We start from the raw sequence: 9,314 nt of genomic DNA, 5'->3' as shown, positions 1-9,314 counted from the left end.
AATTTATTTCCCTGTTTCCACTACGTCTGTGTTAACACTTACAATAATCATAAGGTACTGTGGAATTTGACCTGTTTTTTAATAGGCAAAAAATGTTGGATTATGTTTCAAAGTGAGCATGGACTGAAGAGAGTCCACCAAGATCCCTGCACATCTGGAGAATGCAACTCTATCATCTTCCCTCTGAAACTGGAGAGAGTGCTTCTTTCTGGAGAAACTATCTTACAGTGTATTTTATTTTAGTTATTTGTTTATTTTTAAAAAGACGTTCATTCATCATCAGGGTCAGACTATCACCTTTGGCAATCAACAGCATGGGTGCAAAAAGCAATCGACATTAATACCCTCTGTTGGAATGCTTTACACTTCCCACAGGACAGAAACTAAAATAACCTGTTATACCATTAGTCACAAATACGGTCCTTGAGTTTTTGCCCATACACATGAGTATCGCCTAAAACACGTCTTCTGTGCAGCAGCCAGGACCTGCCACCACTGCGCTTGGCTGCGTTCACAGACGTGTTGTAACCTGTAGCTTCCCTGTCACTTCTCGGGCTCTCCTCTCCTGCTAGGCTTTGTTTCCTGGGAGTGATTAAACCCTTCTGCCATAGCTGCTGCTGCTACTGGAACCACCGTAGCTGCCTCGGTTTTGTGATTTGGCGAAGTATCAGCCTCCACCACCCTAGGGGCCAGAGCTTCTGCCTTCAAAGCTTCCTCCCTTCATGGGTCCAAAATTCGAAGACTGATTTTTGTGATTGCCAAAATCACTGTAGCTCCCACCACCCTCAAAATTGCTTCCATCATTACCAAATCCATTGTACCCATCCCCACTGCCACCATATCCACCACCACATCTACTACCATCACGGCTGCCACCAAAGCCACCTCGACCACTGAAGTTTCCTCCACGGCCAAAGTTGTCATTCCCACCAAAACCACCTCGACGACCACCACCAGTTTCTAGAAGCACTTCCACCTCTTCAGCTGGAGGAAGCACCAGCCATCTCTTTCTTGGACGAGGCTGTCCTTACTTCACAGTTGTGGCCATTCACAGTACGGTGTTTCTGAACGACGGTCTCATCCACAGAATCATGGTCATCAAAGGTTACAAAAGCAAAGCCCCTCCTCTCGCCACTGCCTCGGTCAATCGTGATTTTAATCACCTCGATTTTCCCATACTGTTCAAAATAGTCTCTTAGGTGATGTTCTTCAGTATCTTCTTTAATGCTGCCAACAAAGGTCTTTTTCACAGTCACGTGGGCACCTGGTCTTTGAGACTCTTCTCTGGAGACAGCTCTCTTCGGCTCCACACTCTTCCATCCGCCGAGTGGCCGCGCACCCACTGCTGCGGGCGCCTCCGCGGCGCCATATGCGACACGCCCGAAGGAGCGCTTGGTGCTTGGATCTGTCACTGCCACGCGGTCCGGGACGTCTCCGCCGCTCGGGACGAAGCTTCCGCAGCTGTCCCGGCTCTCTGGGAGGCGGACCGAGACGTGGCGGCGGTGGCGAGAGACGTCAGCGACGCTTCCTGGCAGCGTCCTCGGGCGGAAGGGCGCAATTTATTTTAAAAGAATGATGTATTCAGCCCGGGCGCGGTGGCTCACGCCTGTAATCCTAGCACCCTGGGAGGCTGAGGCGGGCGGATTGTTTGAGCTCAGGAGTTGGAAACCAGCCTGAGCAAGAGCGAGACCCCGTCTCTACTAAAAATAGAAACAAATTAATTGGACAACTAAAAATATACAGAAAAAATTAGCCGAGCATGGTGGCGCATGCCTGTAGTCCCAGCTACTCGGGAGGCTGAGGCAGAAGGATCGCTTGAGCCCAGGAGTTTGAGGTTGCTGTGAGCTGGGATGATGCCACGGCACTCACTCTAGCCCGGGCAACACAAAAAAAAAAAAAAGAATGATGTATTCATTGTTTTCACAATGCAATCAGAAAATTTTAATGAAGCATTAAGAAAAAGAATTCACTTCAATGATACTTGAATGGTTCATTTTGAAGGTAATAAAATCTCATTGGCACTTTGTAGCAGTTAGCTAAAAAATGATATGAACGGTGTTCATTCCTCCATTCCCCACCCCCAGTGCCGCCTCCCTTCATCAAACTACAATTCGAGTTTCCTTGGCGTCGCTGTCAGCTTTACATTCCTACACTTTTCCAGGTAATAACTGATAGAGACGTACCTAAAATAGTGTGCAGAAACATATTATGAATATAGCAAAAATTTGTCTTCCGGGGGTCTCGTACATTAAAAAAAAATTCCCACATGCAGATGTCGACTAGAACTGGAGGTTTTTCTTCTGTTACCGTCTGTCTTGTTTCATGTTTCTCCACGGTTTGTTTTCCATCACATTCAGAAACTACTTTTAAGTTTTTGATGGAATTTTTATCCTTTAAAACTAAGAATGTTATCTTTCTGAGATTGTGCATTCACCATGCTCAATTGTTGTCCTCGTGTTTGAAAACCACAGGTGAAGTCTGATACCACATCACAGATGTCTTGACAATGAATTTCTCTGAGAATCCCAGGTGTATTTACCTCCAAACGGCTATAGATTCTTGGCACGTTTTTCAGATTGATTTTGCATCTTTTAATTAACCAAGCATCCATTACAAATTGAGATTACCAACATGACTCTGTAGCATAATATTAATATATTGGTGTGGAAATTACAAAAATTGTCTCTTGAAATAGTTTTGAGGGAAAAAAGCTTTAAGGTTAATACGTGGCATAACTTCAAGTTTAATACATGGTATAGATCCTCCTCCCACCTTCCTATATTCTTACTTAAGACCCTTTCCTGTGGAAATAGAGCAATTTTTGTTGGATAAAGTCACTTAAAAGGTTTTGCCACCAGAGATTTTCAGACTGGGGATGAAATTTCCAGTTAATCCTCCATGCGCAAAGAACTGATTGCTCAGTAACCCAAACAAAAATCTCCTTGTTGATAAGCACCTATTGGCTAATTCCTTCACCTGTTTTTCTCTCACACAGGGTATATAAGAAAGAAAATGAAACTAAATATCTAACAAGGAAAAATATGCTATTTGGGGAAGGAAGGTGAAATTTTGTATTAGCAAAATTTGGGCTAAGGGATAAGGTTGCCAGATAAAAAGCATGGTATTCTGTTAAATTGGAATTTCAGATGCATAAGGAATAATTTTTTAGCATAAGTATGTACTCAATATTTCACCAAGTGTCCTGAATTTTTCTTTTGCTAAATCTGTTAACCTTGCTAAGGAGTTTTGAGTATCCTTTATTTCCTCCCCCGGGTTCTGGTGGTCACAAAGTGACGTAAGGAAGAGTCACAAGAGCATATTGCTCTGGCGGCTGAGAGGGAAATGGCAAACGGCAGTCGCCCGGTGAATGTAGACTTGCCTTCCTCTGACACGTGGATGGAAGAGGCTGAGCCTGCAAGACTCTGGAATCCCAAATCCCTTGCTCCCAAACTCCTTCAATTACCCGGCCTGCTCGAAATCATAGGGATGTCTGAAAAAGTCGTGTCTGAGGTAATCACCATGTATCTACATTAAAAGACAAAATTTATCTCAACTCCCAGAAAATTTATAGATGATGTTTAAATTAGCAGTTGATTCTACACTATATTTTGTTATTTTCTAATGGTCTTTATGGGAGGGTGTTTTCTCTCTAAGACATTTGCTAATTCCTGAATATTCCTTAGGTTCATTTGTGTTTTCCCCTGTTTACAGTAGCTTACTGTTACCACATCTTTTGAATAAAAAACTGGGACACACAGCCTAACAACAAAGGGGTTTTTGAAATTGTTAATTTATATATGAAGCCTGATAATATTTTACTAATTTAAATTCATTAATTACACTTTTAATTGAATGTTTATATTGAAGAGGAAAAAAAAAGGTCTGTGCAAATTAGACCACCCCACAAGATCTGGTGCGTGGCCGTGGTGCTCACCCCCCTGGCACAGTCCTGGGTGCTCCATAGCTTTTATTTTCAGCTAGAAATCTCGGCACTTTAGAATTAAGAGGTGATTTTCAGACCCGATAGCTACAAAATACACTCCCAAGACAATGGAAAACAGTGACCATTTCAACAAATGCTTAAAAATCTCAACTCAAAGAGCAATCCAATAGCAATTGATAGTAAAGATAGTCCTTCTTTTTTCCTAATCCCAATGCTGTCATCTAAAGATGGTGCAAACAGCTCATAGCAAAAAGATACTTAGAGCTGTGAGAGGCCAATCTATAGTGTCAATACTTAACAAGAGCACAAAAGGAAGAACATTGCCATGAAAGAAAAAAAAAAAAGCCCAGTGAACTTGATGATTTTCTGATGAGTGGATTTAAATATCTAAAATTCAGCAGGAAGAGGGTTGTTGCTTCTCACGAACAGAAGGACCTGGTCACTGGAGCTGTTTTCTGTTGAGGAGACTATGAATCCCAGTTGTGTTGAAATTTAAAAAAAAATTTAAATTGAGTCACTCTTGGCTTTGATTTCCAATTACCTCCTAATTATGGATTTGCCTTCCAGTCCTGGGAAAGAAGCATCCAGGATATTAGGTGTGACACCCACCAAGACAGTATAATAGTCATGAACATTTACACAGTTAATAGTATTCCTTTAATATAACCCAAAACCATTAGATATTCAAGGGGAAATTGGCAAATCCAAAATCATACCAAGAGAATTTAACGCAACTCTCTTAGAAACTAAGACAGCAAGGATATAGAGGATTTGAGGTTGAATGCAGATGTTTTAACATAACGAGCTCAAATGCATATGTTTTAATTAAAAAATCTTCAACAATCAAAAAGCAGAAATCATACAGATCACTGTCTTATACTATGATTCAACAACTGCATAAAATAGTAATAAGGAAGAAAGGCTACAAAAATTAAAATTAAAAAAATCCTTTACTCAGTAACTCAAAGAAAGAAATCAAAATTGAAATGAAGACGATATTGCTGTCAAAATAGTGGGATATTCTAGTAATTGAGGCAGAAAAAATGGATTGAAGGAAAAGAGTAGAATTCATTAGCAAACAAAGGTATATATTAGAATTTAGTATTTGTTAAAGATAGCCTTTGAGTCAGTGAGGAAGAACTTATAGTTCCAAATGGCTGTTCATTTGGAAAAGAAAATAAAGCTGTATCTCCTGTTTATACTACACGTAAAAATAAAGTTTATCTGAATTATTAATATAAAGTTATTTTTAACTATAATAAGATTTTAAAAAAATTTCGGAAACATGTTTTATAATATTATAAAGGGGGTGGTCTTTTTTAGGAAAGCTACAAATTCCTAAAGTCATAAAAAAAAGATTTTTGACTATATAAAAAAGTAAAACTCCAACATGAAAAACAATTGTCTGGGAGAAACTATTTGCAATATATTATATTGTAAAACAGACGATAGAATCGTATTCAGAACATGTAAAAAGTCCCTATGAATAAATAATTAGCTATGGTGAGAGACTAAACATACAGACAGAATGACCAGTCCATATGTAAAAACAGAATTCTAATCCACAATCTGCATCAAACAGTCCAAGAAGCCAAACAACAAGCCCCATAGCAATTGGCCCCAGCTGGTGAGAACTTTATTAATAACGGACAGCTTCTCTAATTTTCGCCCCAGCTTCCACCTTAGGACCAACTAACGAAAGTCACATATGCACCTCTACCCAATCACATAGGATGCCCTGCTCCCAGCGAGCTGCCTGCAGCTTCCCCTCCCAACAGCCCAATCAGGGAACACCTGAAGCCTTCTCCTTTCTTACTGTAAAGATTTCCCCATCCTCTGCCTGCCTTTGAGTCTCTGCCAAACACAAGGGATAGTGGCTGACTCCCTTGCTACAGCAAGATCTGAATAAATAGCCTTTGTTATCATTTGGGTAGTCTTTGTTCATTTCCACAATGGGAACTCTATTCGTTGATTTCCTGTGTATGTGAATTTATAGAACAGGATTAGAAAGGCATGCTCCTGACTGCACATGCTGATTAGGAATGGGGGGAGAAGGTCACAGAGGTCAAGGGGGTTCTCCTTTTCTTTCCTAAATATCTGCATTATTTGAAAAAGACTCCAGGTCCTTCTATTGTGTTCTACTCTTCCCACTTCCCCCACTGATACCCAGGTTATAGTTCTAGCAACATGCCAGTGAATCCTACCATAATAAATGCAAAGAGAACCCAAAACTATGGATTAGGGCATATGGCAAAATTTTAAAGTTTCTCTCTCTATGATCCAGTGATATGAAAAGCCCACGAGACAGCATTTAAATGGCTCGGTGTACTCCCCCGTCATTTTACAATGAGCCGAAATAGTGCCTGTTTCAAAAACAAGGTGACTGAGGAAGGATCAACCACAACAGAGCCACGGTGAGTTGTATTTAACCTGTTGTTTTGTTCTGTTTTTGTTTTTGTGTGTTTTCAGAATGTGCCAGATTGCAATCCTCACTGACTGGAAGGTACCACAGTCAGGTAAACTAAAAACATCTGGAGACAGAAGTCCCAAATGACTCTCCCTCAAAATACAGGGGTGAGGACCAAGAAGCAGAGTCAGGGACACTGGAGGAAGAGACTCAAGCCAGGGGAAGCCTAACCCTCCCAGGACGATTTCATTTGGGGAATGCAGCGCACAGTACAGTGAGCCCAAAACACAGGTGTTTCATTGGTGGCGTTTTAAAGTGATCAGTCTCTGCAAGGATTCTCAGAGTCGAAAGAGGCCCCGGCCACTTTTGTTTATTGAAAAAGGCAGAATTGCCAAAACAGGGATGCAGTGTCAGTCAATATTTTAAATGTTCGATCCTGATCACGTACTTCTGCAACAGCCTGGATAACCCAATTCGGAGGTAATGTTTGTGAAACAAAGCCTCAGCCAAGGTAGAGGGAATAGGGTGGGGCATGTGATTATATTTAGGAGTTATTTCTTTTCAACATGTTGCTCTAAGTAGGCTAGATTTTCTTATTTTTAAGGTTGAAATCACCTTATTTAACTGGTGGAGTACTTGCAAAATCAACATTGACGTTTTTCTCATTTTTCAGTGTTTAGACTTTTTAAGTTCATTATCCACGACTGACGTCAGCTTCTAGGCTGACCTTATCCAACACCCTGGTGTCACCTTGCTAAGCAACCCAAGGCAACTAGAATGTTCTGATTCCCCCTCCAATCTTAACACTTTAAAAAATTCTGTTAAAACATCATTTCTAAAATACAAGTTGCTTCAACATCAATTCCAGCTTAATATCTTCAAGCAAATTTTACTCAGTTCAGATAATTTATTCTGAGAAGTAGAAATGTTAGATAACATATTCTAATTTCAAAAAATTATCAGGTATCAGTGACTAAAGTTCCTAGGAAATGACTATAAATTCTTGGAAGGCAAACTCAAAAAAATTTGTTTCCCATAGAATTTCAATGAGTTTCAGTTAGCAATTTATGAAGATGTTTCCCTGCACCAGGACACTGTAGTTTGGTGAATAATAAATAAGTAACAAAATTGAAAAACAGATTACAAAATAGTGGAGTAGAACTTTTAGGACCTTTCCAAGTAAAAGTGACTTGGAGAAGTTACGGTGTCATTCTATGAAGGCCAGTGAATTTAATTCATCTCTTTTTAATGTACTTATAAATATACAAATATTTAATAAATTAATTACAATAATTTATAGGTTGACTCTCAATTTCCGTATATAAATAAAAACTATGTCTAAAAGGGGAAATTTCCTTGGGGTTGCTTCTAACTAAAAGTGTACTGATGAAGTTTGGGATTTTTTTTTTACTTGACACATATTTCTGGTTTACTTTAATCCACACTTGTTGCTGGTCAGAGAATGACTTCTCTGAGATAAACTGTTAAAATGACACCAGTTTTTTAAAGTGTTCACCTTTTTTTCCTCCAGCCCAGACAAAGCTCAAATCTGCTGCTGTAACTTCTGTATGAGGAGTCCTTCCATGTAACATGCTTCTCAGAAAAGACAAAGCCTTTTCCCTGAGAATAGATCTGAGGATTGTGGCCTCTTATTAAATATCATTTATTTTTATATCATCCATATAAATATCCTTCAAGTAAAGGAGAAATATTAACCCCTGGGCATCAAAGTAATCATCATTTTAACTCCTTTATGAAACAATATGGTCCTTCAGACTCCGAATTCTTGTTTCCTCTCAAACATATAGCAAGTTGCTGTCATGAAAAGAGGATGTGATGGACTGAATCGTGTCCCCAGGAAATTCATATACTGAAGCCCTAACCCCTAGGACCTTAGAATGGGACTATATTTGGAAATAACATCTTTAAGAGTTAATTAAGATATAATGAGGTCAATTAGGGTAGACACTAATCCAGTAGGACTGGAATCTTTTAAGACTTAGAGGATACTAGGACACAGACAGGTTACAGAGGGAAGACCATATGAAGACACAGAGAGAAGACAGCTGTCTGCAGGGAGAGAGGCCTCAGAAGAAACCAAACCTACTGACTCTTGATCTCAAACTGTTAGTCTTCACAATTGTGAGAAAATAGATTTCACTCTTTAAGCCACCCTGTGGTACTTTGATATGGCAGCCCTAGAAAACTAGTACAGAGAATAAGACCTAGATTCATGGCCCACCTCTGCAATTTACTTGGACAAGTGACAAGTTTAAGAAACCCTCAAAATTTTAGGATGTGTATCTCCAAAGTGGAGAATAATGCTTTCATTAAAAATTCTTAACAGTTGGAAGGTTTTAAATTCTGTCTTTACATGGCCAGCTCCAAGTGTCTATCTCCTGCCTTTTCCCTAATTCTGTGCTTACAGCCATCTACTCAGATTGAATGTGGCCAAACCGGAACTCCTGGTATTTTCCCACAAAAACTCAGTTCTCCTCAGTGGCAACTCTAGCATTCTAGTTACTTAGGTCAAAAATCTCAGAGTCATGCCTGACTCTTCTTTTTTTCTCATGACTCACATCAAATTCATCACCAACACCTGTCAACTCTACCTTCAAAACATATCCAAGTTCATGAATTAGATCAATGGAATTGAACAGAAAGCACAGAAATTGACCTACTTCATGTAAAAATCTCGTCTTTGACAAAGGTATAATCTTAAATCCCTAAGGCAAAGATAGTCTTTTCTTAAAAATAATGTTAGAATATCTGGATAGCAATCTGCTAAAAATAAAATTAAATCTATTACTCCCAATATACATAAGCATAAACTCCAAATGGACTCAAGTCTAAATATAAAAAATAAAGCAATAAAGTAGGAGAAAAACATGAGTGACTTCCTCTTTAACCTCAATGCGGGGAAAGGCTATCTAACTGTGATTCAAAATCCAGAGTAGATAATGA

The 9,314-nt window shown here is 39.4% G+C and overlaps 1 pseudogene; it reads right to left on the bottom strand.

The window, feature by feature from the left end:
- Window positions 1-592: 592 nt before the first annotated feature.
- Window positions 593-9,314, bottom strand: part of LOC105810958 — a 46,891-nt pseudogene continuing 38,169 nt past the window's right edge.

This window comes from Propithecus coquereli, unplaced genomic scaffold, assembly GCF_000956105.1.
Source record: "Propithecus coquereli isolate 6110/MARCELLA unplaced genomic scaffold, Pcoq_1.0 Scaffold224, whole genome shotgun sequence".
NCBI classification, from domain to species: domain Eukaryota; kingdom Metazoa; phylum Chordata; class Mammalia; order Primates; family Indriidae; genus Propithecus; species Propithecus coquereli.
Note: the sequence above shows the minus strand (reverse complement) of the source record. Positions and strands in the feature narration are given on the sequence as shown.